Raw genomic sequence first — 17,488 nt, 5'->3', positions numbered from 1 at the left:
CGCTTTTGTTACAATGAATTCTGGTCCGCTTACTGGATCCACGATAAGTGAACAGGACCACCAGACCTCAAAATTCTGTCATAATTATTTGAAAATTCTAAAAACAAAAAGATTAAACAAGCAATAATATATTAAATTATAGGAAATGGAGAACTTAGACAGACAGACAGATGGGCAGAGAGATAGTTATGAAAGGTACAATGTGAAAGGCACTATATGATAGATAGATAGATAGATAGATAGATAGATAGATAGATAGATAGATAGATAGATAGATAGATAGAAATGAAAGGTGCCATATTACAGATAGATAGATGTGAAAGGCACTATATAATAGATAGATAGATAGATAGATAGATAGATAGATAGATAGATAGATAGATAGATAGATAGATAGAAATGAAAGGTGCCATATTACAGATAGATAGATAGATAGATAGATAGATAATAATAATAATAATAATAATAATAATAATAATAATAATAATAATAATAATAATAATAATAATAATAATAATAATCCATTACATTTATATAGCGCTTTTCTCAGTAGTCAAAGCACTATCCACACAGGGAGGAACCGGGAAGCGAACCCACAATCTTCCACAGTCTCCTTACTGCAAAGTAGCAGCACTACCACTGCACATATATTTAGATATTTACAACAACAACATTTATTTCTATAGCACATTTTCATACAAAAAGTAGCTCAAAGTGCTTTACATAATGAAGAAAAGAAAAATAAAAGACAAATAAGAAATTAAAATAAGACATCATTAGTTAACATAGAAAGGAGTAAGGTCTGATGGCCAGGGTGGACAGAAAAAACAAACAAAAAACTCCAGAAGGCTGGAGAAAAAAATAAAATCTGTAGGGATTCCAGACCACGAGACCGCCCAGTCCCCTCTGGGTATTCTACCTAACATAAATGAAATAGTCCTCTTTGTAGTTAGGGAGTAACTTGATGCTGATGGTCATACAGACTTCTGGCTTTTAATCCATCCATGATTGTTGGATCATCATGGTGCTTTGGGTAGATGTTAAAGTAATGTGTTTTCAGCAGTTTTTTAAAGTGCTCCACTGTATTAGCCTGGCGAATTCCTACTGGCAGGCTATTCCAGATTTTAGGTGCATAACAGCAGAAGGCCGCCCGCCCGCCTCACCACTTCTTTTAAGTTTTGCTCTTGGAATTCTAAGGAGACACTCAGTTGAGGATCTGAGGTTACGATTTGGAATATAAGACGTCAGACATTCCGATATATAAGCCGGGGCGAGATTAAAGCTTTATAAACCATAAGCAGAATTTTAAAGTCAATTCTGAATGACACAGGTAACCAGTGTAGTGACATCAAAACTGGAGAAATGTGTTCGGATTTTCTTTTCCTGGTTAGGATTCTAGCAGCTGCATTCTGCACTAGTTGCAAACGATTGATGTCTTTTTTGGGTGGTCCTGAGAGGAGTGCGTTACAGTAATCTAGCTGACTGAAAACAAACGCATGAACTAATTTCTCAACATCTTTCGATGATATAAGAGGTCTAACTTTTGCTATGTTTCTTAGGTGAAAAAATGCTGTCCTAGTGATCTGATTAATATGCGATTTAAAATTCAGATTACAATCAACAGTTACCCCTAAGCTTTTTACCTCCGATTTGACTTTTAATCCTAATGCATCCAGTTTATTTCTAATAGCCTCACTGTATCCATTATTGCCAATCACTAAGATTTCGGTTTTCTCTTTATTTAATTTGAGAAAGTTACTATTCATCCATTCTGAGATACAGGTTAGACATTGTGTTAGCGAATCAAGAGATTTGCGGTCATCAGGTGCTATTGATAAATACAGCTGTGTGTCATCAGCATAGCTGTGGTAGCTCACGTTGTGCCCTGAGATAATCTGACCTAACAGAAGCATGTAGATTGAGAAGAGCAGTGGACCCAGGATAGAGCCTTGTGGAACACCATATAGAATATCATGTGTCTTTGAGTTGTAATTACCACAACTAACAAAGAATTTTCTCCCTGCCAGGTAGGATTCAAACCAATTTAAGACACTGCCAGAGAGGCCCACCCATTGACTAAGGCGATTCTTAAGAATATTATGATCAATAGTGTCAAATGCGGCACTCAGATCTAAGAGGATGAGAACAGATAAATGGCCTCTGTCTGCATTTACCCGCAAGTCATTTACTACTTTAACGAGTGCAGTTTCTGTGCTGTGATTTGTTCTAAAACCTGACTGAAACTTATCAAGAATAGCATGTTTATTGAGGTGCTCATTTAACTGTATAATGACTGCCTTCTCTAGAATTTTACTTAAGAAAGGCAGGTTAGAGATGGGTCTATAATTTTCAAGAGCAGAGGAGTCGAGATTATTTTTCTTAAGTAGGGGTTTAACTACTGCAGTCTTAAGACAGTCTGGGAAGACCACCGTATCTAATGACGAGTTTACTATGTCAAGAACATTATCAATAAGCACGCCCGATACGTCTTTGAAAAAATTTGTTGGTATTGGGTCAAGGGCACAGGTGGAGGGTCTCATTTGAGAAATTATTTTATGTAAATCAGGTAAATCTATCCTAGTGAAAGAGTTTAATTTGTTTATAATGGAATACTGGGGTTTAGGAGGATCCTTAGTGTTGGGGAGATATACTATGTTATTTCTAATATAATTCATATTTTGATTGAAAAATACAGCGATAGCCTCACAGGTTTTACTGGAAGTACTTAGGAGGCATTCCTTTGAGTTACCTGGTTTAACAGACGATCAATTGTCAAAAATAAGACTCTGGGATTACTAGCATTGTTATTTATAATCTTAGAGAAATAGCAGCGCCTCTCAAGACGGACTGTGTTATTGTATTCTGTTATTTTAACTTTTAATATTTCATAGTCAATAGTTAGTTTAGATAGATGTGAATGGCACTATATAATAGATAGATATATAGATAGATAGATGTGAATGGCACTATATAATGATAGATAGATAGATAGATAGATAGATAGATAGATAGATAGATAGATAGATAGATAGATAGATAGATAGATAGATAGATAGATAGATAGATAGATAGATGTGAAAGGCACTATATAACAGATAGATAGATAAGTAAGTTTATAGGGCCCTTATTTTCTCAACTATATTCTCTAATATTAGTTAAAATAGCTATTCAAATGTATTTATTTATTTATTGACTAACTGATTTCTTGATTGATTAAATAATTGACTGATTAGGTTGCTTTAATAATTATTAAGACACAAGGAATAAATGACATATGATTTTAGGGACCTCTTAAGTCTCATTTCAATGTTCTTATCTGCCCCTTTACTGGCTACTGGTTAAATGGTCTTTTATTGTGGTAAATGTATTTATGGAGACTTTTGTTTTCTACAAGTTTATTTAACACTGCCAGGTTTGCTGTGTGCCAGTCAATGGTGACAATGGTGACATTGTGCCATGCCTAAAAGTGAGTTAGAGACTTCATCAAATGTATTCCTCTGTTTGTTCATTAGTTGTTTAATATGTGATTTCAATGAGTTAATGATAACACGCTGGATTGATTTAACAAGCAGTTAGGTCTTACATTGGTTCTAATTGTCTATTTGGATATTTGTTTGATAATTGATTGGAGTTTTTAGTTCTCTCTCTGGCTGATTGACCTTAGAGTTCATTATCAAATCAAACGCGACTTTTAATTTTTTAACCATTAGGGACTAACAAACTGGCAAGTCTACCATTTTACATCTTTTACAATTTTAATTTAACTTTCTGTAGAACACTTTGAGCTGCACTTCTGTGCCACCGATACGCTGTAAACGTTGTGAGTTGACTGAGTAGTTGACTATTTAAGTAACTGTGTCATCTGTCCTGATGGGTGTCACTTGGTGGTGATTGTTATTTACTGATGCTGACATCGTCCCTCTGGAGAGAAGCTCTTCAGAAGGCTCACTGCCGTCAAGTGGGTTTGGATAAAGCGGGCATCGGTAGGCCATTTGGCGACCACATGTCCTTGGATGTCCCAGGCCCGTGTGAGTCCATGGATGTGTGCTGACGCCTGTGAGTGAACCCTCTGCCTTAGGGACGGCACTTCAGCGCCACATTCTTACCATCGGAAGGACACAGCTGTGCACATCTGGGTGCCACGTGTTACGGACGTCTGGAAGCTGTTACCGAGAGTGGCAGCCAACGTTATAACCGCTTACTGGAATGAATTAATCCATTTCAGCAGAATGTCAAAGAACTTCAGTCCAATAAACTGCTGTTAGAAACCCAATTTTCCTTATAGCTTCCTCCTCTATTAAAGTCTTCCGAATAAAAAGGTTTTATTAGAGAAAGCAGTCGTGTTGATATGCCAACCCAAGCAAGTGTTAATTTCAGGCAGCCAGGGTGGCAATTTAATGTTTTTATAGGTATGGTGGGAGGGGTGTGTGGTTAATATAGGATAATGGCATGGTGGGACAAGACGCTGGAATTGGGGGCATATCCACCAGCTGAAGGAAGATTCCTTATTAAGTATAGATATGGCACATATATAACATACTGTATATACTGTACATGTATGGGCATTTTATATATAGTGACCAAAAGGGGGAGCTCCAGAGCCCAAGATACCCACCACAAGTACACAAACACAGTCAAGGGTACAAATGAAATAAATGACATCACACACCAGTAATCACAAACACCATCCAATACAGTATGTCCTCCAGGCAAGCTCTTTGCCCAGCGGTTCACACCACATATCACACAGTGGCAGCACTTGACTCATGCATGTTGTAAATTATGGAGCAAATGGTGACAGATATAACAATAAGCAAAGCTAAGTCTTATAACAAAAGTCAAAAAGTCATCTTCTACAACTCTGTAATGGCTACTGTGACTTGGGATGGGCTGGAAACATCTCATCAGGAGAGGACCACCATAGATCTATCTATCTATCTATCTATCTATCTATCTATCTATCTATCTATCTATCTATCTATCTATCTATCTATCTATCTATCTATCTATCTATCTATCTATCTATCTATTATATAGTGCCTTTCTATCTATCTATTATATAGTGTCTTTCCCTCTATCTATCTATCTATCTATCTATCTATCTATCTATCTATCTATCTATCTATCTATCTATCTATCTATCTATCTATCTATCTATCTATCTATCTATCTATCTATCTATCTATCTATCTATCTATCTATCTATTATATATAGAGCCTTTCATATCTATCTATCTATCTATCTATCTATCTATCTATCTATCTATCTATCTATCTATCTATCTATCTATCTATCTATCTATCTATCTATCTATCTATCTATCATATAGTGCCTTTCATATCTATCTATCTATCTATCTATCTATCTATCTATCTATCTATCTATTATATAGTGCCTTTCATATCTATCTATCTATCTATCTATCTATCTATCTATCTATCTATCTATCTATCTATCTATCTATCTATCTATCTATCTATTATATAGTGCCTTTCTATCTATCTATTATATAGTGTCTTTCCCTCTATCTATCTATCTATCTATCTATCTATCTATCTATCTATCTATCTATCTATCTATCTATCTATCTATCTATCTATCTATCTATCTATCTATCTATCTATCTATCTGTTACTGTTACTCTGTGTGTCGATTGCTTTGGTCTGGAGTGGGAGTGGCCTTTGTGCTAGCAGGAGAGTGAGTGTAGCTTTTTCTTTTTTTCCTTTTTTTTATTTTATTCTTTTTTTTTTCTCTCTAGTCATTTCTCTTAGTTTTTAGCTGTGTTATTTATATATAGTTATTATTTCAAGTTTATATAGTATTTTTTTAAAAAGAAGTGACTAGGATGGCTGTGTCCCGAGGGATACAGCCAGGCCTTTTGCCACATGGCTTTGAAAATCTTAGCAGAAGAAATGGCATCAAGTTGATTGTTGATCCTGTAGTTTCAGTAGAGAAGTGTGTTACTGAAATTGGAAAAATAATTGGATGTAAAAACATTATTTCTGCTTCACGAATGAATAAGGCAGTTGTGGTATTTCTAAATGAGGAGGCCTTAGTTCACCAACTGGTTCAGGAAGGCCTAGTTATTAATGGAACCCTCATTTCTGTTTTGCCGCTTTCAACTCCTGCAAAGAGGATTATAATCTCTAATGTTCCTCCTTTCTTGAAGAATGAAGTGCTACGTAATGAATTGCGCAGGTATGGCGAGATTATTTCTGATATTACTTTGATTCCTTTGGGGTGTAAACAGCCAGAATTAAAGCATGTGGTTTCATTTAGGAGACAGGTTTTTATGCTCCTCAACAGAGGTTACAATGAGTTAGATGTTGCTCTGAAATTCAAAGTTGATGGATGTGATTATATTGTGTTTATATCTTCTGAATGAATGAAATGTTTTAAATGTGGCCGTGCAGGGCACAAAGCAGTTGATTGTAAGAGAACTGATGGAAGTTATTCTATGGGAGGTAACATACATGTAGTGAGGGAGTCAGATGTAGAGGATGAGTCTGAGGACTCCGACTCCGATGCTGAAGATCAGCAGATTGTTTTCTGTGAGGTATCCACAGGTACTCTTAGCTTGACTTCAGGAAGTTCTGAAAATCAGATACCCAGTTGTAGCTCCACAGTTGAAAGGAGTGAAATAAAGAAAGCTGAGACAAAAATGCCTGAAGTGGACGGATTGGCTGAGGCCGAGTTGAAGTCCTCTAATCTAAATATACATCAGGTTGAAGAAAAGGGCCCAGCTGAGGCTGAGGTTGAGGTTATGCAGCTTATCAGAGAACCGTCACCAACTGAGGTGGATGACATTGAAAATCTGAATGCTGCTGCTGCTACTGCCTGTGAACCATCTAAGGTGGATGAGCGGGCCGAGGCCAGTCCTGAGTCCACAGTCCACAGTGAAGCTGCTCGCCCTCTCTTGAATCTCAAAGCTGTGGCAGAAACTGAACCAGGCACCACTTCAGGTAGTGCAGTTAGGGAAGAAAAAGCTGGAATTGTTGAGGAAATGAATGTTGAAGAAGAATGGACGACACTCCCCAGAAAGAGGAAAGAAACCTCAGACGGTGGAGTAGGTGCAAAGAGAAGTAACAAAATGAACCTGACAGAGGGGGCTGACGTGTCTTTAAAAAATCGCTTTTTAAATACCAGAGAGGTGACAATTAGCCCAGAGTGTGAGGAGAGTCAGCAGGGTGGTGAGGACAGTGACTCTTGCATGTCAAGTGACAATTTAACTGGTACTCTTGGAAAAACGGAGTACAGCACTGAAAGCATTCTGAGCTTTCTGGATTTTCTTGAAGGAAAAAGGAGGGTCAATGTTGTAGAACATTTTCCTGACCTGGAACTTTTTTTGGTTTCAGCCAAGCGTGTTATGCGTAATGCTGTTCCTTTGGGAATGGAAAGAAAAGAATTTAATCGTTTAAAGAATGTTATCAGCAAAGTTAGAAAGTCTCTCACCTCCAGCACATAATGGCTCCACACCAGCTCCTCTTTGCTTCATTAGTTAAAGTTCTTGTTGTCATTGCTGCTCCATTTCTATTCTTTCTAATGCCTGCTCTCTCTTTGGGCTCTTTGAACGTTAACGGCTGCAGAGACTCCTCAAAGAGAGCCGTACTTTTTCAATATTTAGAACAGAAAAAACTTGATGTGATTTGTCTTCAAGAAACTCCTACTGACCCAATGAATGAGTTGGAGTGGCAGAGGGACTGGATTGGGATGACGTTTCTGAGCCACGGCTCCAGTGCCAGCGCAGGGGTGGCAGTGCTCTTCAGTAAAGCATTTCTCCCAGAGTCCATCGACTGTATTGAGCAAGTTAAAGGCCGTCTCATGAAGGTTGTTGTTCATATTCAGGGGAAAAATATTATTTTTATAAATGTCTACGCTCCAAATGAGGGCAAAGAGAGAATTTCTTTTTTTCTTTTGTTAAAAGACGTACTCGCTGAGTGCAGTTCAGAGGATGTCGTGTTCTTAGCTGGTGATTTTAATTGCACTGACAATGCAGTGATGGACAGGAATGGCGCTGAGCCTCACCCGGGGTCAGTCAAGGTGTTGCAGTCGGTCCTTCATCAGCAAGAACTTGTGGATGTGTGGAGGGAGTTGAACCCGACAGCGAGACAGTATACATGGCTCAAGGCCTCCAGTGGCATGTTATCTATGGCACGGCTGGACAGAATTTATACTTTACAGCACAATTTGAACCTCATTTTGGGCTCTTGCCTTCTGCCCACAGGGTTTTCAGACCATAGTTTAGCTCTCACTCGTTTTTCTTTGGGGTCTGAAAGTAATTTTAAATCTTTCTGGCACTTTAACTCTAAACTTCTTAAAGACTCTCTATTTCTTCAACACTTTCGTCTCTTTTGGAATAAATGGAGACTCAGCAAAAGTGAATTCTCATCTCTGAAACAATGGTGGGATGTCTCCAAGGTCCAAATTAAACTGTTTTGCCAGTTTTATTCTGAACATTCTTCTAGAAAGGTCACCATGGCCATTAAAGAACTGGAAGAGGACATTGGGCTAATTCAAGCCAAACTGGAAACCGGTTTTGATGCCACTTTGCTTGAGTCCCTACAAGACAAAAAGGATTCTCTGAGATCCCTGCTGGATGAACAGGTGAAGGGCGCCATTGTCCGGGGGAGATTCCAGAATATTTCTCACATAGACGCCCCTACGCAGTTTTTCTTTTCTTTGGAGAAAAAGGTTGCTCAGGCAAAAATCATTCACTGTCTGAAAACTGCAGATGGGACTGAAATGACGGAGACTGAGGAGATCAGGGAATTTGCCTTAAAATTTTACAAAGACTTATTCTCTGCAGAAACCGTGGACTTGTCTTCAACCACAGAATTTTTCTTTGATGACTTACCACAGTTGACTCCATCCACTAAGGATGTACTCGACCGGCCACTATCGCTGGAGGAACTCACTAGTGCTCTTGGGAGTTTAAATCAGAACAAAGCCCCTGGGATTGATGGACTTCCCGCCGAATTCTACAAGTCCTTTTGGGATATCATGGATAAGGACTTCCTGACTGTGTTCGTGGAGAGCATCAGGGATAAAGAACTTCCTGTGAGTTGTCGGAGAGCTGTTTTGACTCTTTTACCAAAAAAAGGGGATCTTTGCAACATTAAGAACTGGAGACCAATCAGCCTACTATGCTCGGACTACAAAATCTTTTCCAAAGCGTTGGCTCTTCGTCTGAGGACTGTTATGAACTGCTTGGTGGCTTTCGATCAGTCATACTGTGTCCGTGAACGATGTATTTTTGATAACATTTTCTTTGTGCGGGATTTGGTATCTGCATCTGAGATTCTTGGATTTAAGGCGGGTCTTATCTCATTGGATCAAGAAAAGGCCTTTGACCGGGTAGACCACCAGTATTTATTTAAAGTTCTAGAGAGGTTTGGTTTTGGTGAGACCTTTCTAGGTTATATTAAATTAATGTACACAAATGTGTTTAGTGTTTTAAAAATTAATGGAGGATTGGGAGCCCCATTTTCTGTTACAAGGGGCATTCGTCAGGGGTGTGCACTGTCTGGTATGTTATACTCACTGTCCATAGAGCCCCTGCTCCACAGACTTCGCCAATTACTTCATGGCCTGTCATTGCCTGTGTGTCCCACTGCATCCTTTAAAGTGGTGGCATATGCTGACGATGTCACAGTTGTCATCACTGAACCCAATGATGTTGTCCTGCTGCAGGACTGTTTACAGGTGTTTCAAACGGTGTCATCTGCCAGGGTCAACTGGTCCAAATGTAACGCCTTTCTGATGGGCAAGTGGGACTGTCCTCCCCCAAGCCTCCCAAGTGGTTTAACATGGAATTCTAAGGTGTTTAAACATCTGGGAATTTACATTGGGAAGTCTGGAGCCACAGCTGATAACTGGGAGGGCTTAATTGATCAAATTCAGGGGAGACTGAAGAAATGGAAATGGGTGGTCACCAAGCTCTCTTTTAGGGGTAGAGTGCTGATTATTAATAATTTAATCGCTTCAATGCTTTGGCATAAATTTAGGTGTGCAGATCCTCCACTTTGGCTATTAAAAGAAATTCAGAGAATTTTGCTGGATTTTTTTTGGGACAAAATTCATTGGGTTAAACGCAGTGTGGTACATCTGCCTGTGGATGAAGGTGGTCAGGGCTTGGTGAACATTCTGTGCAGAATTGAAGCTTTTAGGCTGACAGATTTACAGCGTCTTTTGTACGCCCCTCAGCCTTTACTGTGGAGGAGTTTGGCGTTCGCTTTTTTTCATAGGGTTGGTAATCTTCATTTTGATTTGCAACTCCTTTTCATTGACGTCAAACAATTGGCGCTGTCTGTACTGCCCGCTTTTTACCGCAATATGTTATTAATTTGGCATACTAAAGCAAGCAGAGTGGGAATTAATCTGGACTCAGTCTTCTGGTTACTTGAAGAACCAGTAGTATGGAATCCAACCTTGGAGTTTGACTCGGTTAGTTTGAACTCCCTGCTTATGAGCAAAGGCTTTACTAAAGTAGCTGACTTTATTGATCCGGTCAGCAACCAGTGGAAGTCTAAGGCAGCTGTGGCACATGAGCTCGGGATTAGGTCTGTCCGCTTTGGGGGGTCGATTATTAACAAACTACAAGTCTCTTTAGTGCAATTGGGTGCAGGTCCCCTGTGTGAGGAGTTTTTCTCTGGTGATCTCATAAAAGAGGCAGAACCTCCTGAATGTGATATTAGAATTAAACCAAATGTAAAAGATTTTATCAGGCCTAAAAACTCAGTTTTAAAAATTAATAACATAAATGGAATTTTGTTCCAAGATTTGTCAAAAAAAGATTTGTATGACTGGTGTCTTAAAGTGTCCCATTTTAAACATTTGAAGGAGATGACTGATACCCTCTGGAGGAACACTCTGTGTCTGCATGACACGACATCTCCAGCATGGAGGACTTTATATAAACCTCCCATTGAGAAAAGAGTTGGGGACCTGCAGTGGAGGATTCTACATGTAGCACTAGCTACCAATTCATTCTTAAAAAACACTGGCGCCAGCACAACAGATCAGTGTCCATTTTGCCTTCAGAAAGAAACAATTTATCATTTATTCCTGTATTGTACCAGATTACAACCATTGCTGACTTTCCTTGCTTTATTGTTGTTGAATTTGGGAATTGTATTTAATGAACTCATTTATATTTTTGGAATGTCGGTGTCGAAAATTCATAAAAGAGAATGTTTACTTTGTAATTTTTTGTTAGGCCAGGCCAAGATGGCAACTTTAAAAACAAGAAGAAATAGAGATAAAGGTCTGAAAACCACTGACGCCCTATTAATGTTTAAGGTCCTCCTTCAAAGGAGATTGAAGATTGAATTTGCATATTTTAAACTAATTAATCAATTAGATGTATTTAGAGAAATCTGGGCTGTAAATGATGTTTTATGTTCCATGGAAAACGAATGTCTGGTACTAAAGTCTGAGTAGGAAAACTTTACTTTTAAATGTTGTTGAATGTTGGCTGTTAATTTGACTGCAGTTGTGTTATAATTGTTAATAAAGGTCATTTTAAAATTAAAAAAAATTATCTATCTATCTATCTATCTATCTATCTATCTATCTATCTATCTATCTATCTATCTATCTATTATATAGTGCCTTTCATATCTATCTATCTATCTATCTATCTATCTATCTATCTATCTATCTATCTATCTATCTATCTATCTATCTATCTATTATATAGTGCCTTTCATAATCTATCTATCTATCTATCTATCTATCTATCTATCTATCTATCTATCTATCTATCTATCTATTATATAGTGCCTTTCATATCTATCTATCTATCTATCTATCTATCTATCTATCTATCTATCTATCTATCTATCTATCTATCTATTATATAGTGCCTTTCATATCTATCTATCTATCTATCTATCTATCTATCTATCTATCTATCTATCTATCTATCTATCTATCTATCTATCTATCTATCTATCTATCTATCTATCTATTATATAGTGCCTTTCATATCTATCTATCTATCTATCTATCTATCTATCTATCTATCTATCTATCTATCTATCTATCTATCTATCTATCTATCTATCTATCTATTATATAGTGCCTTTCATATCTATCTATCTATCTATCTATCTATCTATCTATCTATCTATCTATCTATTATATAGTGCCTTTCATATCTATCTATCTATCTATCTATCTATCTATCTATCTATCTATCTATCTATCTATCTATCTATCTATTATATAGTGCCTTCCATATCTATCTATCTATCTATCTATCTATCTATCTATCTATCTATCTATCTATCTATCTATCTATCTATCTATCTATTATATAGTGCCTTTCATATCTATCTATCTATCTATCTATCTATCTATCTATCTATCTATCTATCTATCTATCTATCTATCTATCTATCTATCTATCTATCTATTATATAGTGCCTTTCATATCTATCTATCTATCTATCTATCTATCTATCTATCTATCTATCTATCTATCTATCTATCTATCTATCTATCTATCTATCTATCTATCTATCAAGGTTCTATAAAATGCCAAATTTCTCCTGGGACATCTAAAGTTCTTTTTTCAATCTATAGGCGTATAGGTGGGATGAGACAAGGGGTCTTTTTTGGGTTTGAACACCACCGTGGCATATATTTTAAGACTGATTTATAATTAATATCATTTCCCCTTCCACCCCCTCAAACCCAAACTTGAAGAGTGAAGTCTTGGCCGTGCCCTTGGTCATAGTAAATCTACAATTTCTCAATATGATGACAAGCTGATAAAGAAGGACACGATTTACGACACATGGGGCACCTCATACTTTCACAGTTCACATGGCCGCAGTTCAAGTAGACACAAATCTTAACCGCCAAGTATGATTGTCTTCGTTTTACTGAACTTTTTTCTCTAACTAGTTCGCCCGGAGTTAAGCAGTTTAAAGTTGCAGATCCGTTGTCAGCAAACAGAGAAACGATAGCAGTGACCGTCACCTTGGATCGCCATCGTGGTGATGGATGAGATGGAGCCGACCGCCCCCTGATTATCTAAAAACGGCGACGGTGTGACCTAACACAGCGATGACTGTCGGACCATTATGGGATGCACATGTTTGCATGCAGATCGTAGTTTATTGACATTTCAGTCTGGCGTCCACTTGTTAATTGCAGGGTGTCAGCGTGAGCCGACATGTTAGTGAGAGGTCAGCGGGTGCTGCACGAGGCACAGCCGGCACATTCCGAGCGCTGCCCTTTTCGCTGTTTGACTTTGCCGGCTGCCCTCCTTGTTACTCTCCCTTGACAGGCGCAGTAAAATCACAGGCTTTTCTTTTCAGTTAATTACACGTCTTGTCATCAGCTCCTCTCCCCTGCACCACACAGAACTGACGGCACGCAGCCGCACACAACTCACAAGGTGGCTGCCGAGTTTTAAGGAGGTGAACCTGTAGAATGTTCGGGATTTACAACATTGTACTTTACACCCCCCCCCCTTAATCCCACAAGCAGTTAGCATTAACAGTATATAGCGTCTTTTACAGTGCTCACCTTTCTAAATATTTCAGCAGCAATCAAGGAATGTCGGTCGTTAAAAAAAAAAAAAGGATAAAAACCTATCGTGTAATCCATACTGTTGTGTTGGACTTCCTGGTTACAAACACCTGCCAGATATGAATGAATATTTTGGACAAAATGAAATAAATAAATATAGAAATACATGTTTTGTGAAGGCGGCATGGTGGCGCAGTGGGTAGCGCTGCTGCCTCGCAGTTGGGAGACCTGGGGACCCGGGTTCGCTTCCCGGGCCCTCCCTGCGTGGAGTTTGCATGTTCTCCCCGTGTCTGCGTGGGTTTCCTCCGGGCGCTCCGGTTTCCTCCCACAGTCCAAAGACATGCAGGTTAGGTGGATTGACGATTCCAAATTGGCCCTAGTGTGTGCTTGTGTGGGTGTGTTTGTGTGTGTCCTGCGGTGGGTTGGCACCCTGCCCAGGATTGGTTCCTGCCCTGTGTTGGCTGGGATTGGCTCCAGCAGACCCCCGTGACCCTGTGTTTGGATTCAGCGGGTTGGAAAATGGATGGATGGATGGATGTTTTGTGAAGGCGGCATGGTGGCGCAGTGGGTAGCACTGCTGTGTCGCAGTTAGGAGACACGGGTTCGCTTCCAGGGTCCTCCTTGCGTGGAGTTTGCATGTTCTCCCCGTGTCTGCGTGGGTTTCCTCCCACAGTCCAAAGACATGCAGGTTAGGTGCTTTTCCAATCCTAAATTGTCCCTAGTGTGGGTGTGTGTGCCCAGCAGTGGGCTGGCGCCCTGCTCGGGGTTTGTTTCCTGCCTTGCGCCCTGTGCTGGCTGGGATTGGCTCCAGCAGACCCCCGTGACCCTGTAGTCAGGATATACTGGGTTGGATAATGGGTGGATGGATGGATGTACCTTTCTACTGTAAAATGTGCTGTAAGACCGCTAGAGGGCGCTGTTGCCCCGTGAACCCAACAGACAGATACGCAGACACAGGGTAAAAGCACAAAGAAGATCCTTCACTTATTCTTCTTTCTCCAGCCTTTTAAGCACCACAGCCACCATACACAAATAAAGAAATAATAAATCGATACAATTCTCTCCTCCACACCTCCCAGCAAGCTCTGGCAACTACCTCCCGACTCGGGCTCACTTGCTGGGGCTTCAGTAGTCCTTTATATAGTCCTTGACCCGGAAGTGCTTCCATTCTTCTGTCCATGTGACTTGCCAGCACTTCCAGGTCAAATGGAGGACTTGAGGTTTTTTCTTCAGCCCGGAAGTACTTTGGGGGTTCCGACCCCATGACTTGGGGTCCTATAGAGGAAATACAAATCCCCAGATCTTTCTGCAGCGTCTCCTGTCGGCACCCATGGTACCCAGCAACTACAAAATCCATGATGCCCTGCGGGATACTGGGGCACCGCTATGCTGCAGAGAACTCGCCCTCTGGTGTCTTGGGGGAGGCAGTGTCTCACAGTAGCTGTCCTCCCTCAATCCTTCTTCTCTTTAATAATAATAATAATAATACATTTTATTTATATAGCGCCTTTCCCATGCTCAAGGAACTACACAGAGTTTAAGATAGAACAGCAGGGTATACAGCATGAAGCATTGTACTAAACCAGATAAATAAATAAAGAAGATTAAGACAGAAAATTCAGAGACGTCTGCCGTCTGCCACAGTGCAAAACTCAAAGTACAAAGTCAGAAGGGTAGAAAGTGAAATAATGATACAAATAAGAGTAATAACAATAATAATAACTAGGGGGCTCTGCCCCCTGCTCGCTTCGATCGCCAACCTCCCGGGCGGGCGCTACCCGTTAGCCACTTCACGGCTCTGCCACTCACGTTTGGGGAAGCGGATGTACAATTCAAACAGATTGTTATTTTCATGGGAATTGTTACAAATGCATAATAGAACTAACTATTTGACATTACAGCGAGTAATTAACCAGAGTAACAAATAGTAATACGTAATAAATTGAAAGAAAATTATGTCTCATGTTGCGTTAGGGGTATTCATTACGTTATACGTTTCATTCTGTTTGGCTTTGAAATTAACATGCAGATACTGTTTAAACTTACACGTTTACTGTAAGACTTCAGTAAAAACAATTTTTTGAATTAACTTTTCGTCTATTGCATTGAATTTTCATTCCGTGTTTGGACTTTCATCGTGACAACGCCATGTATAACTACCCGTGAGTGAATTTCATTTCTTTCTCTCTAATAAATAAACAGAGTTTTTTGAATGTTTGTCTCTGTGATTTGTTAATTGTCATAGCAAAAGTTATTCAAACGGGAAACTATAAATGTTTTAATACAAATGGCATATCAAGATCTCCTTCTATGTTTGGACTTTCATCTTGACAACACAATATATAACTGCCTGTGAATGAATTTCGTTTCTTTCTCTCTAATATATAAAACACTTTAGAATGTTTGTCCCTGTGATTTGTTAATTGTCATAGCTCTTCTAACGGGAAACTGTAAACGTTTTCATGCAAATGGCCTATCAAGATCTCCTTTGGTGTCTCATGTCATTAGTGAAGATGGACTACATTACCTTTCTTGTTGACTGTTCAGATTTTACAGGTCAGAATTGTTTGACCAATTTTGAACACAACTAATCTTGTCGTATTGCATAGCCCATCACTCTTACATAAATTACGCAATAACATTACAATATGTCCTTCTCTCAACAGTAATTCGTGCGGTGGAAGACCAGATGGTGTTAACGATTGTAGATATTCTTCGTGATATTGTAAGTTGATGTTTTCATCTTCCGCACCATCACCACCAACTGTTCCATCAGAGTCTATTGATACACATTTAACCAATTTGCCGTTTACCCAATCGACAATTTTTACGTTAATTCGTTTGACATCATCGTTTCTCGGTGCTAGGATTGCCCGTGTACTCATTTCTTCTGTTGATAACCCTTTGTGATGAAATACTTCATTAAGATTTGGACATAATACGTCTTCTTTAATTGGGAAATTAAAATGAGGAAAACGTAAAAATGTATAAGAGCTGAGAGAGCAGGAACTGAGTCTGACAAAAGCATTCACACCAATGAGAGGTGAGAGGACCGCGGGCGTGGGCCGTGAACCATAAATGGTGGAGAGGAGGGCAGGACTTGAGAAAATCTCTTGGCAAAAGTCTCATCTCGTCTCCAGATTTTCTTATATAATAGAAAGATTTCTGAAACTGCATTTTGAGACTTTTATGTAAGGAAGACGGACATTTCGAGGTCGGGTAGTTCTGCTCGATAGACATGGCAAGTGGAGACGTTCTGCATGTCTAGCACAAGTAAGTTAGAATTTCACTGGACTTTAACAGAATTTAGAAATTTATAGGTCAGTCCTGCAGGGGCTCCCAGAGTTTAATGACTCGCAGGTTAGGGGGACTGATGAAGCTCAATTGGCCTTACGGTCGTGGCGCGCGCGTGTGTGTGTGTGTGTGTGTAAATTCACCTTCTAATGGGGTGGCACCCGGTCCGTGTATTGTTCCTTTCTTGTGCCCGATGACTGCTGGGATTGCCTTCAGCTGTCTTGAGACCCTGTTGAGGAAATAGTGGGCTTGGGAAATGCATGGACAGATGGAGAGGTTTAAACAGACCTTACTATCACAAGTAATTCTGACTTGTATGTGATAACCAACATGCCATGGAGTCTGGGGTGTCCAGATGTTCAGCTGTTCAGTCCTGGTTTTATACATAACATCCCATCTAACAAAATGTCCCTTTTTAAAATTGACCAATGAGAGGTGAGAGGACTGCGGGCATGGGCTGTGAACCAGAAATGGTGGAGAGGAGGGCGGGATTTGAGAAAATCTCATGACCAAAGTCTCATCTCGCGGGACTTGGATTAATCTTCCAAAAATGTCTTGTCTCGTCGCAAGGGTTTTTTAATATAATAGAGAGAGATAATAAAAATAATTCTAATACAGTTGTGAAATAAATAGCCTCAACACACAGAAAAACGT

Source organism: Erpetoichthys calabaricus, chromosome 4 (assembly GCF_900747795.2).
Source record: "Erpetoichthys calabaricus chromosome 4, fErpCal1.3, whole genome shotgun sequence".
NCBI lineage: Eukaryota > Metazoa > Chordata > Cladistia > Polypteriformes > Polypteridae > Erpetoichthys > Erpetoichthys calabaricus.
Note: the sequence above shows the minus strand (reverse complement) of the source record.